This window comes from Castanea sativa, chromosome 1 (genome assembly GCF_040712315.1).
Source record: "Castanea sativa cultivar Marrone di Chiusa Pesio chromosome 1, ASM4071231v1".
In the NCBI taxonomy this organism is placed as follows: Eukaryota; Viridiplantae; Streptophyta; class Magnoliopsida; order Fagales; family Fagaceae; genus Castanea; species Castanea sativa.
In genome coordinates this window covers 24338444-24364408 of record NC_134013.1, presented here as the reverse complement: position 1 = coordinate 24364408, position 25965 = coordinate 24338444, and the positions used below count along the sequence as shown (strand labels likewise).

Here is a 25965-nt window from a genome sequence, read left to right as displayed (position 1 = left end):
GTATAGACCATTGTTATTAATACCGTTTCGGACCCCGTTTCGGTTTGTCCAGTGGAATGGAATATTTCGGTACCGGCCGATTTCGGCGTACCGTTTTAAGGTGTTTCGGGTTCCTAAAAATTAAATTATATATATTCTTGTAAAACATAAAATTGTCAATCCTAATAAATAAATAACTAAATTTCAAATAATACAAATCATTTAGTCTTAACTCTTAAGTCTTAAACATCAATATAACATCTATTTAACATCACACAATAAGAAGATTTACAAGACAATAACTAAACATCAAATAATACAAAACATTTAGTCTTAACTTTTATGTCTTAAACCTCAATACAACATCAAACAATAAGAAGATTTATAACAAGTCATTACTCATTACATAAGCCCATAATAATTAATAACTAATAAGCCAACAAAATTTATAACATAATATTAGCCATCAAAATTTTTTTTTTTTTTTTTTCCATAGGCCAAATCATGTACCGGCCGGAATTCACATCTCGGCCGGAATTGGCCGGAATGGACCGAAATGGCCGGAATGGACCGGAATGGCCCGAAATCTGGCCCGAGGTGGAACGTTGGGTATCCTGGTACCGGTTTGCATACCGGAACGAAAAATTCCGGTCGTTCCGGCCGGAACGGAACGGAATCAATAACAATGGTATAGACAAAACAAACTATGCAACAAGTGAACCAGAGAGGTGATGGTGGGTTACAAGTGCCACCAAGCAAAAGTGTGCTTTGTTTTTTTTTTGTGTTGTTCGTTATCTTTCTCCTTCACACGAAACTAATCACCTACTTGATACTAGTATTCCACTCACGGAGGTGCTTTAGTGGTGCTAAACCCTCTTGACCCATTACCTTATGAGTCCAAAATTGTGGGTCAAGTAGTGGCAAGCTCTACTATTATATTAGTGGTCTCATGTCATTTATGAGCATAGTTTGAATGGGTCAGGGGTAGTGACCATACCTTTGAGCTTTATTTTTATTCAATAAATTATATTAATCACTGTACGATTTACTAATCTCATACGTGAATTGACAAACCTTTATTCTGGGTGATTTTTACAGTTTTGTAAAATTTGTGCTATGAACTACAATTCAGGATGGGAAATTGTAAATCACATGCATAAATTTTAGGGGTGTTTGGATTGTGTTTTCAAACAACTATTTTTAATTTTTAAATAATATTTCACGTATTTTTACACATTTTTTCATCTACACGTATTTTTACAAATATTTTCGAATAACAATTTTCAGTTTTTATACACATGTACCAAACGGAGCCTTAATATGCCATAACTTGATTGAGATTAGCCTGCTGAAAAATCTCTCTATTTCTCTGCTTTTGACTGTTATAATATCCATTTTGTGGGGGTCATTTCAGGCTTTTCGATTAGATTTTCATGTTGTGATTAATCTTTTGTTTTTTTTTTTGATAAACGATTAATCTTTTATTTTTATGAGATGTTGTGATTAATCATTAATTTGCTTTTAGAGCGTGCTCTCTGACTTCACAGATGGGCATTTTAGTGATTTGCGTGTAACAAAGTCTTTCATTAAAAAAACTTCTGCCGATTCTCTCTCTCTCTCTCTCTCTCTCTCAAACAAGGGTCCGGTTAATGTGTGTTTTTAAAGTATATATTAAATAATTTATTTTTTAAAATATTTTCTTAAAAATTGAAAAAATTGTCAATACTTTTTTAATTTCTATGATAATATTTCTAAATAAAAATAATTAATTAATGGCACACATTAGTAAAATTTATAAAACAAAGTCTGAGACGTCGGCATGTTTGGACTAATACGTTGTACTCTACAACAGTGTCATCCGTGGGGATTAGCAAAAAAATAAGAATTAGTACAAGGAAGATTTTTTTAATTAATTAATGATAGGGATAACGTCGCGGGCATGTTGCATTTCCACGTGGTCAATGGGATACGTGGCATGCTTTCCTTCCAATCAAATTAATTTTCACAAATAAAAGAAAACTATGGATTATTATCATTATCATTGTTGAATTATTTCTTAAGGTTCTTTGATCCCCTATTCCTATTGTGCATGGTGTTCATTACACGTCTTTCTCGAAATTTGGATTCTCATTTGGCAATTGCTGATCATCATATGGTCAACGTATCTTCCTCTTATTCATTTTTTTTAGCCCATCAGTATAGAGTCTACCATGCCCCCCTTGTAGTCGAATACCTTGTGCTTCTCTAATAGCCACAATTTTCGAAATTTCGAGTCTAAGCTACCAGGCATAAAGTGCGAGATTAGGCAGATATATCTGCTGATTTTCTTCTGTATATATATGCGGATGACATGAAATACGGTAAAATATGTATACAGTTTAGCTCCAAATTCTTTCTAATTCATTATACTGTGAGTCCGTGATAATTTATAAAACAAGCCACATGATATATTATAAAATTTGAGTAACTAAAAGTATATAAGAATAGTGTGGGGACACAATTTTCAGACCAAGCCCAAAAATGTAAGGGATCTTGGCCCAGTGAACCCAGTACAATAAATTTGTAGAGAGTGGGTCAAAGAGCTAGGCTTTAGTGCGTGGATAGCAATTAGTATGGTTTTGGATGATGAGCCAATATGAATTGTACCCGGTTTGTGCAAGAAAGTTTGTCCTCGGCACAATCCGAGGAGCTCTGTTCTAGCATATATTGGATGACCACGGTTACAGGAGTTGTTGAGGTTGCTACAGTGCTTTCTCTTCTCCTTTTTTCCGTCTCATCTCTCTGGGATCTCTACCCTTATTTATATTACATCTCCCCCTTCATCCTTACCCTACATGTGGACTACATGTGGACGATTGATGGTTTATGCCGATATTTGTCCCATCATCCCCCTCTAAAAGTCTTCTGGGTGTAAGGCTGCCATAATCTTCGAGAGGTCACTTCCTCATTAATGCGGTGATAGCAGCTTTCCCTTAGATATTTTTGAGTCCTTATCCTCTTGTACGTTCATGATACTCGTTGCTATCATTAGAACTTCTTGGAAGGTCATCCTTGATCATTAGGATTTATACTAGATTTACATTTTTAGCTTTGTCCGAGGAGATAGTACTCCTCGGACTAGGACCACCCATGCTTCTCGTCCAAACCCACATGCTCGCGGCCAAATCCCAAAATCCATGACCCCACAAATAGTCTCTCCAATTGTCATATAATTAGTTGGGGAAAGCTAGTTCCAATTAGTTCAGAGCTAAACCTTTTCCATAAAATATTTGGGATATATTTGATAACTACTCTAGTTTTATCTTCAAAGACTTTTTTTCTTCAAAAAAAAAATACGTTTGGTTAGTTTGGGAAAAAAATATTTAAAAAAAAAACATAAAATTTGTTTGGTAATTGTTTTTAAACCTTTTCATTTAGGAAGTGTTCATTAGAAAATGTAGAAAATGACTTAAAAGCTAAGAGTATTATGGGCTTATAGCTCAATTGATACCTCTTTAGGTTCTAATGAAGACGTTTAAAATTTAAATTCTCCCTCCGTTTTTGTAACTACTGAATTGAACAATATTTATTAGAAATGACTTGAAAAATCTCATCCATTCCCTCCAATTGCTAACATCAAAACTAATCATAATCAGTTTTCAAATGCTTCAAAGTACTTCAAATCAATATACCTAGAGAAGTTTTAAAATGAAATACACGACATATGTAGCATTCAGCTCATGGCTTGAAACTTTAGTCATAAAAGAACGGAACTATATCAATCAAAGTTTCGTACTAGTGTAATAAAAGTAGGCATTTAATTGCTATGAGAAACAATCACTCATTCCCTCAAAAAAAGAAAAAAGAAAAAAAGAAACAATCACTCATCCTCACACACATCAATGATGCATATTATTTGTCAACATCAATTCCCGCAATCTGGTCCCTGTAAATTATGATAAACACAACTCAATGAGTAAAGCGGAAAAAGAAGAACATAAAATAATATGCTTCTGGTTAAACAAGTAGGTGGTCAATTATATAATAAAATGGAAGTAAGAAAATATAGAAACTTATTATTTTTGTGGTACCGCAAAGCATGCATTTTGAATAATCATATGAAAGTTCACTAAGTGTGTAAAACACTAGTGAATGTTTTTAGACTCTCAATTTCAAAAATACCAACACAAGCTTATATTCAAACAATGTATGTGTAGAATGATAAATATAAGCTATACCCAAATAAACAAACTACTCTAAGCCATAATTTAATCACAACACAGTAGTAATCAAAAGCAAAGAGTAAGGGTTAGAGAGATGCAAACACAAGATAACACCGACACGTATTATCGAAAAAAAAACTAAAGAACTCAGTGAAAAACCTCTCCGCTGACCCTCCAAACGGTAAAATGGTCCACTAGAAAATTAGTTATGATACATGAATAGCAATAGACTCTTCAAGCCTAATCTACCCGATGCACCTAAGCCCTCCAAGCTTCTTGCTCCAACAAGGTTAAGCCTAATTGTATCTTCTATAGCTTTCTAGATCCCGCAATAAGCTCATTGCATCAACCAAATGAATTGGTCCTCTCTGAACTGCTTCCCAAACATCAAATAACCTTCTCACTGATATGGGTATGATGAGATAAGGATTTGGCTAAAGGTCCTTTCAAGGACATGTAAATCAAGGGAGTCAATCTCGTACCGGAGGTTGTACCGGTTTGACCCAAGGAAATCAATACCGTACCGGAGGCTGTAGCGATTTGGCCAGCGGTACAATATATTTCGAGTATCGGTCAATAACGGTGTACCGTTTCAAGTTTACCACTATTTTATATATATTATACACACACACACACACACACACACACACACACACACAAAATCTCTAGAACCATGTTTACAAAATTATCCACTATTCTTCTGCCCCAAGAAGCATAGGAATTACAACACAAAGGAACAACTTTGCCAAGGCAATTCATCATTAGAGAAAAGTTATAGATGCACGATAAGTATAAATTGGTCTCATTTTTCTTTAGTGGAATTAAATAAACATAATGCTGAAATTGCATTTCGTAATGAACCTGTAAAATTGTCTCTCCAAGGAAAGAAACAACCCCTCTTATAACAAATGAAAGTAAACCAAAATTAATTAAAAAAAACACACACACAAAAATAAATTTCAGAGTATAGAAACTAAAAAAAAAAGCAACAAAGCTAAAAAAGAAAATAAATAAATTCTATGTTTTGCATCAAGAAATTCTGAAGAATGACATGATGGAACAATTGCAAGATACTCGTATAAAAATGTCAATTTCTAAAACCATATGCAAAACTTATATCATACAATGGCAACGATTTTCAAATTTGATTAAGACAAAACTTTACTTAAGAGTAAGAAGCCGAGACCTGAGATAGAGAATGAGAAGCCGAGACATAGCAGAGTGAGAAGCCGAGACAGAGCAGAGTGAGAGACAGAGAAATCGAGAGATGAGAGACACAAAGCAGCTAAGAGAAAGCATGAGAGAAAGAAAGAAAGAGGACTATGCGGCTGGGACTTAGGGTTAGAATTAGGTTTAGCAGAATTACCATATTGCCCTTGAAAATTTGTCAAAATTACAAAAAAAAAAAAAAAAAAAGTGGCTTGGAGTGTTTTGGCCCGGTACGAGTCCGGTATGGCTGGATTTCGCCGGTACGCATTCGGTACAATCGGTATATTTTCCGGTACGAAACAGCAGGGTACCTATACCAGTACATATGCTAGTACGGTATTTACTAGCCGGTACGGTACGGTACGGTACGGTATCTGCTTCACTGGTTTGACCACTGAAACGATATATTTCAGTACTGGTCAATACCAGTGTACCGTTTCGGGTTTACCGTTATTTTATATATATATATATATATATGTGTGTGTGTGTGTGTGTGTGTGTGTGTGTGTGTGTGTGTGTGTGTATTATAATAAATATAAAAGTTTATCATAAAACATTACCTCAATTCAGAACAGATTATTCATGATTTTAGACTTTAGCATCAATTAAAAGGAAAAAAAAAAAAAAACATAATATAAAAAATAAAAAGTTTAATTGTTCATTGCATACTAAGAAAATAAATAATACTAATAAGTTAATGCAAGTAAGTTATCATTCTGTTCTTACAAAAATTCAAAAATTACAAAACTAAAAAAAAAAACTTTTTTTATGTACCGACTGGTATTGTCCGAAATCAGCCGATATGGCCGGTACAGCTGATCTTTAAACCGGTACGAAACGTTGATATTTCGATACCGGTATATGTATCGGTACCGTATCGACCACCTTGATGTCAATAGAGAGGGTGAGAGTAGAGGAATTTGAGAATCAAAGGTATAAGATTGTGAATGAATCAATCTTGTTGTTCTCTAGGGTTTCTCTCTAAAAGCTTTCTACATTTCGTGGATATAAGGGTATTTATAGTAGGGTATGTGAGGGAATGTAAAAAGTTATTTTTTTGCAAAACAGGGGGTTCTGGCGACTCTCTGGCGACTCACTTGCGACTGTGACAAGTTGCAAGTTCCAATTGCCAAATAACTGATTAGCCAGACTTGTACTTTTTTTCCTGTGGTGCTCCAGTTGTCATGACCCTTCAACTTCTTGCATGCTTCACACGTGTGGCAATTCTGGCGAGTCACCAGTCGCAAGTCACTTGAGAAATCCAATCGCGAGAATCCTCTTGATTGCACACACACTTGAATTCGTTACTCTCTCACACACAACCCTTACATGATTCCCACGTAAATACATGGTATCTAATTGCTGAAATACAAGAAAATTTGGCATAGAATGAGGCCAACAAATGGTTGAATAAATTCAACCTTACACTCATTATGTAATGGTGTGTATAATATGTCAAATCTGTCCTAAGGCCATGTTTTCAAGTTGGGTTGGAACAACTCGTGCACAATAATTGCAATGGAACACTAATATCATTCCTCAACTGTCTGTCAATGTTACAACCCTTGCAAAGCACTACGTACATTCGTTACACTTCAATGACTAGTCAAGTTATAATTATGACTCTTCTAAAAAAAAAAGTTATAATTATGACTCCTCATAATGGTTTATATGGCCAAGATTGACCTAGTACATATTCAATGTAGGACTTAGCACAAGCCCACACTACCTGCACTCAAATGAAATCCATGACTAATCTTGATAATTTGAGGTATTACAATCTCCCTCACTTATATCTCTAGCTTCTTCGTCAGGGCGCATTTTACATTGTAGACTTGTAGTACCCCTGAGCCAAATGTCATTATTATCATTTGTGATGAATTGAAAGTCTGATGCGGGAGCATAGGAAATTTTATTTTATTTAATTTTAGGAGTCAATTGTATTTTTATTTGTCAATTACATTCTATTTTAGTTCTTATTTGTTAATTAGGCTATTAGTATAAACTTAGCTTCCTAAATTCAATGTTATTTTTGTAATTCAATAATTGTTTTTCTTAAGTAAAGTAGAATTAAGGTTAAGTTCTAATTGTTTATAAAAGCATTCTATTTTTTATTTATTAATAAAATACCTTTGGCTATTTTTACAATGTTCTTAGGATGAGTCCACTCAATCCTAAGAGAAGTGCTATCTCCTAGGTTTGTTCTATCTTGCTTGATGTAACTCTAAGTGAACATAGATGTTGACGTATAGTTTTATCAATTATTTTTACCTTTTTGGTTTTGTTATATATAAGTCAAAATCTCTAGCCAATTATGTGCTACACCTAGGGGTGTGTATGAGTCGAGTTGGGTCGGGTTGAAGGGATTTTTTGACCCAACCCACCATGGTAGGTCAAAAAAAATTCAACCCAACTCAACCCATCACATAAGTCCAACCCAACCCAACCCACATGGGTCGGGTTGAACCCATAGGTTGGAAAAATTTTATTATTATTATTATTATTAAATTGAGTAGAAAAAATATAAATATAAATATATTTAAATAAAATCCAAAGATTAGTATCAATGTAACTCCTTCAAGGCAAACAACACTAATGACTAAACAGCAATAGTAATTTACCAAGGTTTGTATGAACTAATTGGCTTTTATATAGGATAGGAAGAGCTAGTTATTTTAAAAAATTTATTAATTATATAATATATTTAATATATATATATATATATTAAATATATGGGTGGGTCAGGTTGGGTTTGGTGAGTTTGAAATTTTATGACCCAAATCCAACCCAACCTGCTATCAAAAACATTTTTGTGACCTAACCCAACTCACCAAGGCCTAAAAACTGACCCAACCAAGCGGGTTGGGTCGGTTTTGGCGGGTTGGTGGGTTGGCTGCACACCCCTACACCCAAAATGGACTAGTCAAGTTATAATTTTGTCTCCTCGTAATCACTTATATAGTCTAAATATAACTAGTAATTGCTTGATACTGGACTTACTAGAAACCTAAATAATACATTCATTGAATTGAATCCTATACAATCCAAAATTCGGGATCTCACAAGCTTTCCCACCTAAATTCTTGACATCACCATTCCAATTGAAATTATATTGTAGTACTCCTGAGTAACATGGCATTACTAGATTGGCTCTAATACTATTTTTCATAAATTGAGAAAATTGCTAACCACATCTACACTACACCTCAAAAAGGCTAGTCAACTTATAATTTGGGATCCACATAATCACATATATATATAACCGAGATTTACCTAATAAACACGGATGTGGTACATAGTATTGGTTTGCATAATACACAGTCATACATTGCAATCAAGTCCACACAAGCTCCATATCTTAAATCCCAAAGAGCATTAGCATCCAAGGATGTAAAATAATGTTTATTTTACATTCTCAAAACTTACTTTATTTATTTTACCATCTCATTTTACAACTCACCCTACATCTCAATTCTTATTTTTACTTACAATCTAATAAAATAATATAAACTACAAAAAAAATAATATAAAAATTTATTGATTTCTCTCTCATCTATTCATCTCTATCTCTCCTCAACATCCAAACTCACATCAGCATCACCGAACCAACCACCCAAAAACACCAAACCAAGCAAACAACAACAACACCACTACCACCTCTAAAACATCATCAAAACAAACCCCCTAAACCCACCATTGTAACACCAAACTGAAATCCCAAATCCAAACCCAACCAAATCCCAACCCATAGAACAAATCATAGCCAAATACCCATCACCTACAACCACCAACAGTAACCCACAACCACTGAAATTTATACCCACCACCGAGACTTTGAAAACAACCCAAGAACCACAACCTATTCAGACCCACAACCCGTTCAAATCCAAGCTTCAAAACTGATTCAACCCACGGCGACAAACTCCAACGATCAAAAGCCACAACTCATGGCAAGCAATCAAAAGCCACGACCCACAGCAACAAGCCCAAGCGAGCAAAATGTCACCTTCAAACTCTACCATGCCTGCCATCGCCTTCAAGATCTGCCATCGTTGTGGTCGCCTTCAAGCTCTACCATCGCTGCCGTCATCTTCAAGCTCTACCGTTGCCTTCAAGCTTCGCCACCAAGTGAGACAGCCGAGATGGGAGAGAGAGGTGAGATGGCCATCTTCAGCCTGGGGAGAGAGCAACAGGGTGAAGAGTGAATAGAAAAAAAAAAAAAAAAAAAAAAAGGCAGAGGGGTAGAGACTGATTGAGCGGCTTGGGAGAAAGAGGGAGAAAAGTGTTGTACGTGAATGAAGAGAGAGAATATCAAATATTTTCAATTAAAAAATTTTTTTTTTTTTTTTACATCCAAGTAAACAGTTGGTTATATACATAAGAACCAACCGTTCACATGTTGTAAAATATTATGGAAACTCATACCCGAATGGAGCATACTTTTGAGGTTTTGGTTTGTAAAATAGCAACTATACCACTGCTACGGTACCCTGATCCATGTACACGAAAGTAGTTGGTAGGCTTTGATGCCATTTATCACATCCCTGCAAAAGTGCAAGCCACTTCTCCACCATACCCCTAAAGAACTAATGTTATTACAATTAAGGCTAGATATAATCACTTAAATAGCAGAATATTTATCTATCAAGCATTTAATGTGTGACTTAGCATATATCGACAAAACACACATTCATGCATCGCAGTCTAGTCCAATCCAATCAATTCCACACTCATAACAAACACATTTTATTTTTTATTATTCAAGGATTTAGTTTTTGCAAAATTATGCAAACCAACTGAGAATCATCCAAAAAATTAGAAGCAACATATTTTATACACAAAGTATTACAAAATATTCACAATCAAATCAAAAAGTCCAATAATTTAGTAAATTTAAAAGGCCAAATTAAGTGAAAAGAAACCTGTCTTCAAAGCAAGAATAAAATCAAGCTTTTTCCTCATGTAGTTTGTAAAAAATTATAATTTCTAAAAACCTTTTTTCAAAGCAAGAATACTTTTCTCATAAAAACAAGTGGAAAATCCTTTCCCACACATTAAACCCTAAGGCTAATGGTGCAATTTTACACCCATCTTTAGAATAGGTTTAATATGAGTGATTGGACCAACTAAAGCATCTTGGTTAGTCATAGTAGTATATCTTGTGCTTGTTTACATTCTTATACATAGAGGGTTGGACAGAAAGAGAGAAATGTTTACCAAATCTGAAATTGGAGTTATCTCTTGAATTTTGTGTACAATGATGTCTCAATTCTTTTTGATATTCCATTTAAACCATGCATGTAAACAATCTCCACGTTTAAGGGCATGCTTGTGTTTTTGGACATGGTACTCATAGCCTTCAAAAGCTTTCTTATATACTGGCCCTGGGTCATCTATTGTATTCTCCATGTGTTTAAGAAGGCAGCTTCGATAACTTCTAGTAACACATATTGCATGACGGACACGTTGTTTTTTTTTATAGTGCTTGAACATCTTTTAATGTTTGATTCAAGGCAATAATACAATAGTTCTTGAACATTATCGAGGAATGGAAAGAGGTAGGAATAAGGTCATTAGCTTGCACTTCAACAAGAATAAGGATAATCAAATTTATCATTGCCATAAATTTGCTAATAAATTTATTCCTAGCCATCAAATTTTTTCAAATTCAAATTTTTGCTATTTTGAAGGAAATTTTAGAGCAATAATTAGAATTTGGACTCTTATGCCTTATATATAATAGAATGATAAAAAAAAAGTTTTAAGAATAATGGTGATTTTGTTAAGTAATCGAGTTATTTAAGCATTGTGATTTTTTAATGTATTGGCAATTTTTAGTTGAATGTCTTTCACTATAAGTAATGTTTATTTGGCTAGAGGTCACAAGGTTTCACAATATTTTTTATGTTAACATTTGACTCTTCATAGATCCTTTAAAATGGGTGCTAATATTTAATATATTCTGACCAATTGATTATTCATTCTTTAAAATATTCATTTAAAAAATATTTTGCGTGTTGAGTACACTTTTTGATAGTATGAATAATTAGTCGGTCTGAATACATTAGATTTAAGCACCAATTTTAAAGGTTTTGAAAGAAAATCTGAGTTAAAAATTTGTCATAAAGAAGTCATTTAACGTATATGAAGTTCAAATTGTCCTACTATTTGTTAATTAAAAGTGAATATATATAGTTAAAATTACATTCGAATATTACTATTTAAAAAGTTGTGTTCTTGGTTAAAAAAAAATGTTATAGAACAAAGTATGGATTGTTTCAAATTATAATGAGACACATTTTAACTATTAGAATAAATAAACTTGGTCAATTTAAAATGTGTAACCTTGAATGAAAGTAAATTTATTGATTCATTGCTTAGTCAGAAACAATTGATATATGATACAAGATTTCCCTTAACAAAGTTCTAATTTAATAAAAAGCTAATAGAAATGGTGACCAATCACACTTAAAAAATTTCAATGATTGGTAGCGATTCCTAAAACTAAGTGAATCACTAATAACCCCCACACATAGTGTACGCATAGATTTCACATATTCATCACACACTGAGTCACATAGAGGGCGTTTGGATCCCACGTCTGCGTCCCACGTCCGCGTTTTGCTTCCTTTTTTTTTTTTTTTTTTTTAAGCCCAGTCGCAAGATTTGACTATTCAGCCATGAACAGTGCACAAATGCACTGTTCATGGGTCCCACAAATTTCACTTTTCAGCAATTTTTTCATTAAAAATGGGTCCCACAGTACTATTCACACATTTAAAAATTATTTTGCTACAGTGTTTTCAGTTTTCAGTTTTTAGTTTCAACAAAATAAGTTCTATCCAAACGGACTCATAATCGTCCCTTTCTTCTCCGCGAGAATGAAGAAGGGAAGGGGAACTCTTTGTTGCTTTTCTCTCCTTAATTCTTTGCACATCATAGTCACAGGTGGTCCACCATTCCTGACAAGAGGGTATTGACAATAGATATATACAAGGTAGGTCGTCATATATAATGTTTGAACGTGGAGAAAATTTTAAATTAAAATTTTGTGTGAATCCTAAGAGTTTCTATATGAATCATTAAGAGAATGTCGTTGAATATAATGTTAAGAAGGTGAGTTGGATTTTGTTTAAGGACTCTCAACTCCAAGCTTGACCAGAAGACAACTCGATTCCAATTTAATCGATCGAATCCACGACATTTGTGTGTAAAACTTTTAAAAACTAAAGTCATGACTTAAAGGGCGTTTGGATTCCACTGAAACTGCGTTTTGCGTTTCAGCGTTTTCAGTTTTTTTTTTTTTTTCCAGCCGCAGTTTTTGACCCAGTCTTCTGTGAACAGTGCATCCGTGCACTGTTCACGGACCCACAAATTTCACTTTTCAGCAACTTTTTCATTAAAAATGGGTCCCGCGGTACTATTCACACATTTTAAAATTATTTTGCTACAGTATTTTCAGTTTTCAATTTTTAGCAATAAGTTCTATTCAAACAGACTCTTAGAGTCACAGTTTCAGTTTAAAATGGCATGTGTTCAATTGCAGGTTGATCTGTCGAGTTTATGAGATCGATTGATAGAAGTAAAATCTTGATTGGTTGAGATTTGGAAAAAAAAAAAAAACCAAGTTTTTTGAACATGTTTTGGTACATAAAACCAACCAAGATGTCTCCCCAACATTCCCAAGCTTGTCTTGGAATTGTGAATTTCAATGAGAAGACCTAGAGGGAAAGGGTACATGGTCTGCAAAATCTCTAGGGCTATTTTTGTAATTTAAAGGGATGTTAGATTTACGAGTTTTTTTCATAATTAGGGGGAAAGAAGAGGCCACTGTTGACAAAGAAGTTGATGAAGGTGTTGCCAAAAGAGGAGAGAGGAGTTTGAGAACTTGTTTACACGAGTCTTTGATTTTTGATAAAGAGGAGAATAGTTTGGGAACTTGTTGATTTGCTATTTCATTTGAATTATATCATATTTTTTATTTATTTAAGTTTAGCTACAAAATTAATTGTAGAATTAGGTTACAACCTTACTCAATATCTTTTTATTGGAGATGAATTTTTAATAAATTTACCATTGGATTACATCTTCTTTTCTTATATCCTCTATGCTTGCAAAATGTTTGGAAAGTTAAAAATCAATAGTTATGTTATGAATAAATTGTTTAAATTACAAGTTTTTGTAATTTAAAATTATGCATAAAACATAAGTTTTTAAATTATATAATAAAAAATATCCGATTGACACAAAATTTGACATGTGTATTAAGAGCGTAAAGAACATGCAATTCAACAATTAGATTTTTAAAACAAGTAGTAATGTTTATTTTATTGAATAAGGTTACAACTAATTTTGTGAATGAACTTTGTTCATTTTTTTTAATAGAAATTGTAGGAAAGTATAGGAAAGCTGGGGCTTAGAAATTGTTTCTAGCAAAAAGCTTTATGAAACTAGAGTTAATTAATGTTGTCACTTGGCTTTCATGTTTTATGTTTTTTTTTTTTTTTTTTTTTTTTTGGGGTTGTAGTGAGGAGGATGGATTGGCCTCTAGATAAGGTTTCAAGGAAAAAAGAAAGATTTTATTTTTATTTTTGGTTTAACTAAATGAATAAAATATTTTATAAGTAAGTTTTTAATTAATGATACAAACTTGAGATAACATTGATGTATATGAGTTAACAGAAACCTTCTTTGTAGCCACAAAAATAATAAAAATTACCAACATAAATCTTGGACGGAAGCACTCTTGGACTTTGGGGGCAATGCTCTCTAAACTTACCTTTGATTGGTTCAGAGCGTCCAGCTGACAGGTTTGGTCCCAAAGATGGCGTGCAACGACAACCCGATGATCGGGTTCTCAGAAGAAGACGCTCGACGTCTCCATCACCCACATGACGACGCGCTTGTTGTAAGTATACAGATTGGTTACTACAACACTCACAGGGTCCTAGAAGATAATGGCAGCTTCGCTAATATACTCTACTACCCAACATTCCAACAAATGAGGGTTGGGAGAGAACAGTTGATTCCAACTGACGCACCACTTGTTGGGTTTGGAGGAACAAGGGTGTACCCACTAGGCACAGTCACCTTGCCCGTCACAGCTGACAATTACCCCCAACAGATCACCAAGGATGTTACGTTCTTGGTTGTAGACTGTTCATCTACTTACAATGCTGTTTTGGGCCACCCTACCCTCAATTCACGGAAGGCCATAACCTCCACGTACCATTTGATGATCAAGTTCCCCACCGAGTACGAAGTAGGGAAAGTACGGGGTGATCAAGTAGCGGCGCACGAGTGCTATATTGCCATGCTAGAGTTGGACGACCATTTGCTAGCAATGTGTATAGAGGAATGGCGAACGGTGGCGGAGCTAGTAGAAGGGATAGAAGAGGTGCTCCTTGACGACACCAAACTAGAACGAGCGACAAAAATAGGTACTCTTGCTAGCCTACCAGTCCGTTAGGCCTTAATGTCATTTCTAAGAGAGAACCAAGACGTCTTCGCCTAGAGCCATGAAGACATGCTCGGAATCGACCCTTCTGTCATTGTTCACAAGTTGAACGTTTCGCCCTCTTTCCCTCCCATCCACTAGAAGAAGCGGGTGTTCACTCAAGAACGGGACTGGGCCATAGCAGAGGAGGTCCGCAAGTTGTAGGAGGCAAGATTTATACGGGAAGTGTACTACCCCGATTGGCTGGCCAACATGGTAATGGTCAAGAAAGCCAATGGAAATGGAGAAGGTGCGTTGATTTCACGGACTTGAATAGGGCGTGCCCCAAGAACAGCTACCTGCTCTTAAGGATAGATATCCTGGTGGATTCGACGACAAGACACCAGTTGCTGAGCTTTATGGACGCATTTTCTAGGTACAACTAAATAAAGCTAGATGAGGATGACTAGGAGAAAACCTCTTTCATCACAAGCCAGAGTCTCTTCTGTTATAAGGTGATGCCATTCGGCCTCAAGAACACAGGCGCAACATATCAAAGGCTTATGAACAAGATGTTTGCGCACCAAATTGGGAGGAACGTCAAAGTTTACGTAGACGATATGCTGATAAAAAGCGTATGGGAGGATGACCACCTGGACGACCTAAAGGAGACATTCGAGACCCTGAGGTGGTATAACATGAAGCTAAATCCGAGAAAATGTACGTTCGAAGTGATGACAAGGAAGTTCTTGGGATTCATGGTAACCCAGAGGGGCATCGAAGTCAACCCGAATAAGGTTCGGGCTATTATGGAGCTAGCTCCGCCAAAAACCATCAAGGAGGTATAGAGCTTGAACGGTAAGATTGCAGCACTAAACAGATTCATTTCAAGAGCGACGAATACGTGCCTCCCCTTCTTCTGCACATTAAGGAGGGCCTTTGAATGGATGACAGAATCCCAACGAGCGTTCGAAGATCTCAAGGCATACCTGTCTTCCCCACCTTTGCTAAGCCCACCCAGACCAAAACAAGAGCTCTTCCTTTACTTAGTTGTCTCTTCAACTGTTGTCAGCGCAGCTCTAGTCAGGGAAGAGAACGAAGCCCAAAGACCGGTATACTTCACCAGCCAAGCGTTTCGAGGGGCAGAAGGGAGATACCCCTCTATGGAAAAACTCGCCATCTCGTTGGTAACTGCAGCTTGTAAGCTCAAGCCATACTTTCAGGCCCACACTATAGTTGTCTTGATAGAAAAACCTTTGAGGAGAGCGATGAGCAGTCCAGAGGCGGCTGGGCGAATGGCACTATGGGCAATCGAGATGAGTGAGTTTGACATACAGTATCGTCTGCGTACGGCCATATAAGGGTAGGTTGTTGCCGACTTCGTTGGTGAGTTCACGCACGAAGAGCAGGGGATGGAGGGGAATTCCCAATGGAAAATCCATACGGACGGGTTGACAAACAAACATGCAGGAGGAGCTGGAATAGTGCTTCGCAACCCAGAAGGGGATGGGGTTTATTGCATGGTTCGACTAGACTTCCCAATAACAAACAATGAGGCCGAATACGAAGCTCTGATAGTAGGACTGGATCTCGTGCGAGCAGCAAAGGCCTTGGGCGCAATAGTTCACTATGACTCCTAGGTAGTCACAAGCTAGATTAACGGCAATTACGAATGTAGGGGAGAGCAAATGAAGGAGTTCCTTGAACAGGTGAAGAATCGGATGTAGTACTTTAATGCCAAATTCGTTCAAATCCCGAGCAAGGAGAATGAGAGAGCCGACCGCCTCGCCAAGACAGCATCAGCCAATGACATGTCTTTCCCTAGTCAGGTACTCTTCTTTGTCCAGAACTCACCAGTAATAAATACAGTCAGTGTGCAGGAGATAGGTATCGAGGACAACTAGACGACACCAATTACCTCCTATCTAAAGGACAGTGTATTGCCTGATACAAGGAAGCTCCGAGGAAGTTGAGAGTCTATGCTGCACGATTCATGCTTATCAAAGATGTCTTGTACAAAAGGGGTTTCTCCCGCCCTTATCTGAGGTGTCTTGTCCCCGAGGAAGCAGACTATGTCATGAGAGAAGTCCACGAAGGGGTGTGTGGGAACCACTCGGGATCGCGATCCTTAGTGCATAAGCTGATCAAGGCCATATACTACTGGCCCACCATGCAGAAGGATGCCCAAGCGTACGTCAGGAAATGTGACAAATGTCAGAGGTTTGGAAATTTCATAAGGCAGCCAACGGAGGACCTCACCCCAATGATGGCCTCATGGCCCTTTGCTCAATGGGGGCTCGATATCATGGGACCGTTTCCTACAGTAGTCAGGCAGCTGAAGTTCCTTCTGGTCGGCATAGACTATTTCACGGAAAAGAATGTACGCAGTTTTGTTTAAAGGAACATCATTTGCAAATACGGAATACCTAGGGTCCTGGTCTCAGACAACGGGAAACAATTCGATAACGAAGCATTCAAGGATTTCTGCTCGCAGCTTAGGATCAAGAGCCACTATTCCTCACCCGCGCACCCTCAGGCCAACGGACAGGTTGGGGTTATGAACTGATCCTTGCTGAAAATCATCAAGACTCAGCTCGAGGGGGCAAAAGGTATCTGGCCAGAAGAGTTGCCAAGCGTACTATGGGCATACAGACGACGGCAAGGACACCTACATAAGGAACACCGTTTCGACTTGCATATGGCAGCAAGGCAGTCATCCCAGCTGAGGTAGGTCTCACAAGCTACTAAGTAGCGAACCACGACGTGGAGAAAAATGATGAGACCATGCGCCTACAGCTCGACATGGTAGATGAGGTCAGAGCGACGACTGAACAAAGGTTGGTGCGATACCAAAACCTCATGGCCAAGCACCACAACTCCAGGGTGAAATGCAAGGACTTCCAGAAAGGAGACCTCGTCTTCAGGAAAGTGATAGGCGCAACCAAAGACCCCTTTCATGGGAAGTTAGGACCCAATTGGGAGGAACCCTACAAAATCGCATCATGGCATAGGAAAGGAACCTGCTACCTCGAGACACTAGACGGAAAAAGGCTGTAGCACCCCTGGAACGCGGGACACCTAAAGAAATACTACCAGTAGATAAAGGCACGGGCGACGACACTCCTCATCTCTAGTTTATGTTCCTAGTTTATAACTTTAATTTTTATTGTTATCATCTACAGTACTTTTAGAGCCCAAAGGGCGATTTTTTATTTTTCATGGACAAGATTTTACTTATCACAATAAGAGGAGTTTATTCAGGACATATTGTGTTTTTCCAACCCTATTTACAAAGTCCATAAACTAGACGAATCATTCTATGAAGGATGAAATTTATTTGCAAAGTTCATAAACTAGAGGGATCATCCTATGAAGGATGAAATTTATTTACAAAGTCCATAAACTCGACGGATCATCCTATGAAGGATGAAATTTATTTACAAAGTCCATAAACTGGACAGATCATCCTATGAAGGGTGAAACTTATTTACAAAGTCCATAAACTGGACGGATCATCCTATGAAAAACCTATTTAACAAGTCCACAAGCTGGACAAGATGAAACTTATTAACATTTCCATAAGCCGGACGGATCATCCTAAAAGGATGAAACTCATATAACAAGTTCGTAAACTAGACGAAATATTATTAGAAGGATGGAACTCGTTCATCCACTATGAAAAAACAACTCATATGGAAAACGGACGGATGTATATTATAAAACATGTAATCAAAACACCATAAAGGTACACTTACATAAAGCCTACAAAAGGCAATGGTTAAAAAATTAACAAATGTATTGTTCTCCCATACATTTTCAAACTTAAACAAAAATAAAAATAATATAAACTCTAGGACTAAAGGGGTTTCCTCCTTATCATCAAGCATATGAACTGAAGGTTGACGGGTGCCATCCTCGACTGACCTCTTTGTATCAGTTTTTTGAGCATCACCGTCACTAGGGTCATCACCAAAGAGCTCATCCATCCCTTCAGTGTCAACGGGGTAAGCAGGAGTCTAGCCCTCAGGGTCAATGGTAATATGCGAAAGGTTCAAGTCCGGGAAGGAAGCCTTGACTTGACGGAGGCAATCATCAAACCAGTCAGCGAAAGATGTGCCCAGTTCACTTAGGAGGGCATCAGAGTCTCAATACTCTCGTATAGCATCCATCTTCGCATGACGAAGACTATCCTCTTTATCCTCCAAGGTTTTTCCCAACAACTCTACTTGTTTTTCCAAATCACCATGAAGTTGCTCCGACAACTTCAGCTTCTCTTCATGGCGAACCCTCCAGGCTTTCAGCTCCGTCAACTCTTCCTCCGTTGTGTTTGCCTTTGCACAGTCGTGCTCCAGTGTCTTCTCATGAGAAAGGAAGCACTTCATCAGCCCCTTCATCATCAGGACCTCCTACACCAACAACAAAAAGAGTAAGGGTAATAATAGACAATTACGACGGAAACATATTGGGACGGATACAAACCTATGTAAGGTTGAACAAACCCGTCTCCCCCATTGCTTCAGTGGCGTGGTTGCCCAGGTCTTCGTAGTCCTCGTCCTTGATGATGAAGGTAATTTGCTTGAGGGCATACTGGGAATCCTCTCGGAGAAGGACGGGAGGTTTCTCCATGACGGGGTCCGAGTTTACCATTAAATCCTTACCCTTTCCCAGGCCAAGCTTGGGGGGCAACTTAAACTCACCGGAAGCTTGTCTGGCAGCTAGTCCCGTCACCACCTTTTGTTTCTTTGATTAATGGTCAAACTTGTTGGACGGTTGCCTTTTAGTGGATGGGTGAGCCAAGCCCGTCTTAGGGGGAAGACTTCCCTCTTTTTTTTTTTCTTAGCAGCAGCCTACTGCTTGATGAATTCCCACCTCCTGTTGTCTTCCATTTCTGCGCAAAAGTGGACGGGTAAGAATATTTGTAACTAATAACAAAAAAACATACAATGGGCAATGGACTTACGTTTGCGAATTTGTGCATCGTAACAACGAGAAAGAGTAGTAGGTTCAAGACCGTCACAATACCAGTGGAGAGTATCCAAGGTAACTAATTTGACCCACGTCCTCTTCGACAACTTAATGGTCCTAAAGATTTTTTCTAAGAAACCGAACTGCTCAGTGGTAACCTGTGGACGGTCACGAGCTGCAAAAAGAGACGGTTAGGGTGATTGAACAAATTAAAAAGTGGATTAAACCTAAGAAGGACGAATGCCTACCAGACGAGGGAATTATACCCCATGTCATGTCCACAGGCATGTACTCATTGTCATCGGGATGACACATCCAGTTAGAGTCCGGGGTCTCACACACTAATCTAAGCAACAGACTCCTCAGCAGGAAACTGTACATCCCCTTGGATTGGGCGATTTCAGAAGGACGGTAACAATGGAAGAACTCCTCCACTGTCAACCATCGTGCCCCGTTAGACATCACCCCATACAAAACTTCTACACCCAGAAAAACTCTCCAAGCATTAGGAGAGATTTGGGAGACGGCCAATCCTAGGTATTGGAGAAGTCGACAGTGAAGAGCACTCAATGAGAAGCGAAGCCCTGCTTTCAGCATCTACTCATACACCCCGACGTCTTCAAGACCCCTATAGTAGTACTTTTCAGACTTAAAGGGTAGATGGATGGATATATTTTCGGGTATTTGGTACTTCTCCCTAAATGTATTGAAGCGTGTTGGTTTGATGGTGGAAACAAAGTCGTTAACCGTCCACAAAGGAAGTAGGATAAATTCCCTGAACCCATCTACACCGTCCAGGTCATCATACGGATCATACTCTAATCCGACCTTACCTTGCACCTCATCCTCCATATTGGAAAGAGAGTTGGCTAACGGAACCCTTTCCTCGCTAGAGGTGCTGGGGTCTGCTTAACTTGACGGAAACACCTCATCGTAGCCCGCTCCATCGCAGACAAACGATTGACTACTTAACGCCTCACTAGATGTCTGATACCTACAAGTGACGAGTAAAAATGCTAAGACTCTAGGTCTACACAAACGACGGACAAGCGAATATAATGAAAAAGAAAAAAAAAAACTTGAGATAAGAGGAAGAATACTCACAGCTTGACGATGTAAGAAGGGTGACGGGAAGGATGTAGAGAACAGTGATACCAAGTTGATGAGGCAACGGTTCGAGAAGAGTGGACAGTAGTGCTCTGATCAGTAGAAATTTTTCCAAAATGTAAAAATGAAAGGGATGAGTAGCATATATATAGAGGGAACGGCACAAGAGACGAAAGGACGCTTCGGTCCAAGCAAACAACCACTAAAAGCTTGCCACGTGTCCCTACCGCATTAATGGCTCTAGGCTAGCCTGTCAATCAACACACGCTCCTCAAGGATAGGTGCAAACCGTCACTCCATGGATCCGTATAAAATAAGCGACGGGTCCATGGAGTGAGGGGGCAACTGAAGAGGGTGGAATTAAAGTAGACGGTCATAAATTACAAAAACCTACCATAGGTAGCATCACTAGGATGACGGATAAAAATATGAGACGACAAAACCCCTTAAAGGTGGACGGATAATCTGGGGAGACGGGTCACCTTCAATGTACGGATGAACTAAGGAGAACGGATCGCCTGCAGTGGACGGATGACGCTCCGGACGGATATTGAGGTCGACGATGCCAAATAAGCCACATGGCAATGACATGGCTTACTTGGCCCCCAAAGAAATTTCAAATAACAAAAACTTGTGCTTAGAGACGGAACTAGGATTCGAAGTCGAGAGGGGCAAATATAATTTCTTGAAGGGGCAAATATAATTTTTTTTGGCCTTATTTTCTAAAATATTAAATATATACCTACTATTTAATATTTTTTAAAAATTTGGGGGGGGGGGGGGGCACAGCCCCCCTTAGCTTGTACATGGTTTCGTCCCTGCTTGTGCTCCACGATTAACCCTAGTCAATAGAACCCTTATATAGAAAGGGTCCCTTAAATTACGCACAGTTATAAGGATCTTTTCTACAAGGAAATATTCTTCTTACCCAAGGCACCAAGGTCGGTTCCCTACTATTATAAAAAGGCCAAAACCTTCAGAAAACAAGGTACGCATAATTAATTTCAGCTCTGGCATACTAGAGTTGTGAACAAGAAATTTCTCTAACTTGACCGTCGGAAGGTATTTGACCGGTACCACATTGATACTCTTCGTAGGTTCTTTTTTTTGGTGTTGTGTAAGTGTTGTTTCGGTACGTAAGGACTGTGTAGTTAACTGATGATTTTCGACATCATCAAATATCAATGCAATTTAAGGACGTGTATCCATCCTAGATATAAGACAAATAATTATGAAACAATAAACAAAAAACTGTACATAGAATAGCAATGAATGAAGCAATATATAGGTGCTATATATGAAGAAAAATTTCATTCTCGTAGGTCAAAGAAAAAATAATATTAGCACTCATCATCCAGGTGTCCAATCCCCACAAAAAAAAGCATACATCATAACTTTGAATTTTTGTGTTTTATCCTACGACTTCCCAAGCAGTTCTCTCTGTCCGTATAACTTAAAAATTAGAGAAAAGTAGCTACTTTGGGACAAAAATATAGATGGAATAGGTAACTTAGGTTTTTTTTTACTGGCAAAATCGTTTACTTTTAGAATAGGTTTCCTAAAGTTCCCACTTCACTCCTAACACCTCCACCATGCATTTCATACTTTTCTAAATATGGCTGCGCATTTCCCAAGCGCATGCGCTGGCAATCTTAATTTAGGGAAGTAATATCAATAATTTTACAATAAACCTTAAATAATAAAATTTTATATTACTTTAAAAAGTGATAAAATATACTAAATGAGGATTGATAAAAACTTGTCAATTAAACTCTATTGTGAATTATCTCATGATTCTCATCTTTTTTTTAAAGTTGCATTGATTTTTTAGTAAAATTATGGCACGCTTTCGTGTTATAACACATTTTTCTTTTCCTTATTTGTATTTATTTCTCCCAAAAACAAAAACTCTGTTGTGAAAATGCCATAGTTATGGCAAAACCATATTTTTACAAGTTGCAATTATGACGTTATTTGAAGCAAAAGGTGGATAACCATGGACTCATAGAAAAGACACGTTATACTGATAAACTGGACCGGCATCATCAACTAAAGTTACAGATTTTTCAAAGTCCAGCTAGCACATATTAAAATCTAGCAACACGTTTTTGTCACAATATAGTAATGTTAAATAATAAACACTCACGGAGTCCTCATCTACACCTATAAATGTGTGTTCTGATCTGAGCCCAACACTCACCATTGTAATTTTCTCTAGCTCTAGATTTTGTTTTGTCAAGAAAAACTTATCCTTTTCCCTCTGAAGTTAAGTATGGCAAAAATGGCTACAACTAGCGCCGCTAAGTTGATGGTTTTGGCTGTTCTTGTTGCGATTGTGCTCCTCATCTTCACTGAGGTGGCTGCGGTTGATAATAATGCACAGCCGGAACTTAAACTTGGTTTGTAGGAAATTAATGCCATCTTTGTGCATCTTTTATTCCCCTTGGCTCACATGTTTCATTTAGCTTGTATCGACGCTAAACCTTCCTATGCATTTTTGTAATTATAGTAGAGGATTCAAGTAGTAATAGCATAGCAATAATGAAACTTTCATGTCACCTCATATTCCTTGTTTAAACTTTAAAGCACACCCTCCTCCCTCTCATTATTTACCTTATAAGAAAAAAAAAAACTATCATTTATTTGCCAACCCCATTTTATAGTAGTACTAGAGATATTATAAATTTTATTACATAAATTTATAAAAATTGATGTTTTACGAATCATAAAAAATAATTCTAACACTCATTTATTATATCGCTCAAAGTCATATTAATACTTTCATTGACAGTTAGTTTTGGATGATAAAATTTATAATAGTCGAAGCATTTTCCTATTCAAAATCCAAGCTTATATGTATGGAGTTATAGGATCATGCAATTTAGCATGAACACCTCAACCATTTTTTTCCGTTCAATCAAAATTAAAAGTTAAGATAAGAAATTAAAGCGTGCACTCAAGAGTGATGGCTGCCCTTTTTATCCTCTCTTTATTTCTTTTTTATTTTTTATTTTTTTTAATTAACATAACATTGTTAAAGAAACAGAGAGAGGGAGGTTTTGATAACATATATAATATTTGTCTATGCAGGAAGAAGGCTACTTCAAGCGGAGTACAACACAACTGGTCGAGGAGCATACAATAGCTACAACACCACTGGGCGAGGAGGATATAATTGATTACACGTAATCATTAATAATTTGTAATACATGTAACAGTGTCCCAAATAGTTGTTACCTTGTACTATTAAGCTTGATTCCAGAACCCTAAGATACTTTGGTTCTGTATAAGTTGTTGCTAAAAATTACAATAATGGAGGTGGTGTCATATACATGTTACTTTGAGATGGTAATAATGAAAAGGATGTGTGAAGTCGTACGTTTATATGAAAGTAGTGGTAATTTTTTTTTTTAACCATATGTTATGAATAAAACAACATACTTGGGATACATCTTTTTAGGAAACGAAACTATAGAAAATTATTTTTTCATACAGTTTGTAAACTTTCACATTAGGTGTTTATATTTTGAACAAAACTTATTTAGTTCTTTAAATTCTCTTTTTAAGATTCTGTTATATGATTATTTAACTAAAAAATACACTTCCATCCTATGAGAAAAAAGTCACACGGCAAAATCTTAAAAATGGAACTTAAAGAACAACATCTAAGTACTGCACTTAAGTCTTTCTCTTATATTTTTAAGAAACTCCATATTCAGCAGGACATCAATAATAAGTATGTACGATTGATATTTTGAGTGTGGGACAAATATATATAGATTCTTTTGCAACATCTTCTATTTTCTTTCTATTGCAAAAGCTAAATATTTTGTAGCCTTTTGTATGATGCTCACAGACCCTGCAGTCGAACAAATATATGACCAATTCTCGTCTAGCTATATGTTAGCCGGTCTGTGTCCTATTGTAAAACAAATATAATACACACACACACACACACACATTTGGAGTGGGGTGGGATGGGATGGGGTAAGACAAGGCAAGGCAAGCAAAACTCGTTCTCAGCCCATCACCTCTTCAAGCTGTGGAAATTTGGTGTAGGGTGAAGTAGGGCAAACGATTCAAGCAAAGTGAGGCAAGAACTTTTTATCATCCCTAAAGTAGACACTCATAATAGTATTAATAGATAAAAAGATTACCATCCAAAGGATACAAATCAAATGATGGAAACACTCACCACTTTAAGCAATCCACCTAAGTGATATAGTTGTAGATACGTCATTTTGCACCCCTTATGACTCAACTCCTCATTCCTTAGAGGGCTTATTCTTGTTAATGGCCTAAACAAGAGAATCATTAAAATAGAAGGAGTTTTCAAATAAAGCAAAACCCATCTAAATCCTAGCTTTGCACCCAAAGAATCTTGAACTTGCACAGGTAGGTTAAAGTTGGTGGAGTTTTGTATGGAAAGTTTTTTGGGATTTGAGGTGTAATGTCGATCCAACATCGCCTAAGAATGGGTCTACACCCCATCTTGAATACTATAAAAGGCCACTTAGGTACATTTTCTTAAACGCATCAAAATCACCTCAAAAGAAGTGATTCAAGATTACATGACGAGCAGGTTGGGTCGGATCAATTGAGTTCAAGTCAAAAATGGGTTCAGGAAAAAAAAAAAAAAAAAAAAGAGAAAAGAAAGGTCATTCAAATAAGTTTAAAATAGATTGGGTCAACCCATATTTTTTAGCATGATTTTTTTATTATTTTAAACATGTATCTGCCACTTGGTAAATCATGCAACAAATTATTTGGTGTGACAATAAAAAAAATTAACAATAATTGATCCCACAATAGGTAGATATACAATCCTCAAAAGTGTCATTTATTGATTTAAATACCATGATTTGTCCCACGATAGATGGATACAAAACCATTAAAAATGACACAAAGTATAATTCAGAATTACAATATTATGGTGGATTCTAGTTAGTTCAACTAATAAAGTCTCTGATGGTTGTATCAGAGATCTGGAGTTCAATTCTCGCCTACACCAAAAACTAATTGGTGTCTTGGTCTGATGATAATGAGTTATCATCAAGAGCGGACGTC

The 25965-nt window shown here is 37.0% G+C and overlaps 1 long non-coding RNA gene across 2 annotated transcripts; it reads right to left on the bottom strand.

Annotated features, from left to right (window-relative positions):
* Positions 1–8765: 8765 nt before the first annotated feature.
* Positions 8766–9989, bottom strand: LOC142622033 (uncharacterized). Of its 2 annotated transcripts, none has more exons than XR_012841856.1 (2): positions 9816–9989; positions 8766–9565 (listed from the first exon to the last, which is right to left on the bottom strand). It is a non-coding gene; the product is annotated as an uncharacterized LOC142622033 (long non-coding RNA). The 2 variants fall into 2 exon arrangements; XR_012841857.1 differs by having other exon boundaries at positions 9831–9989.
* Between the last annotated feature and the right edge of the window lie 15976 nt (positions 9990–25965).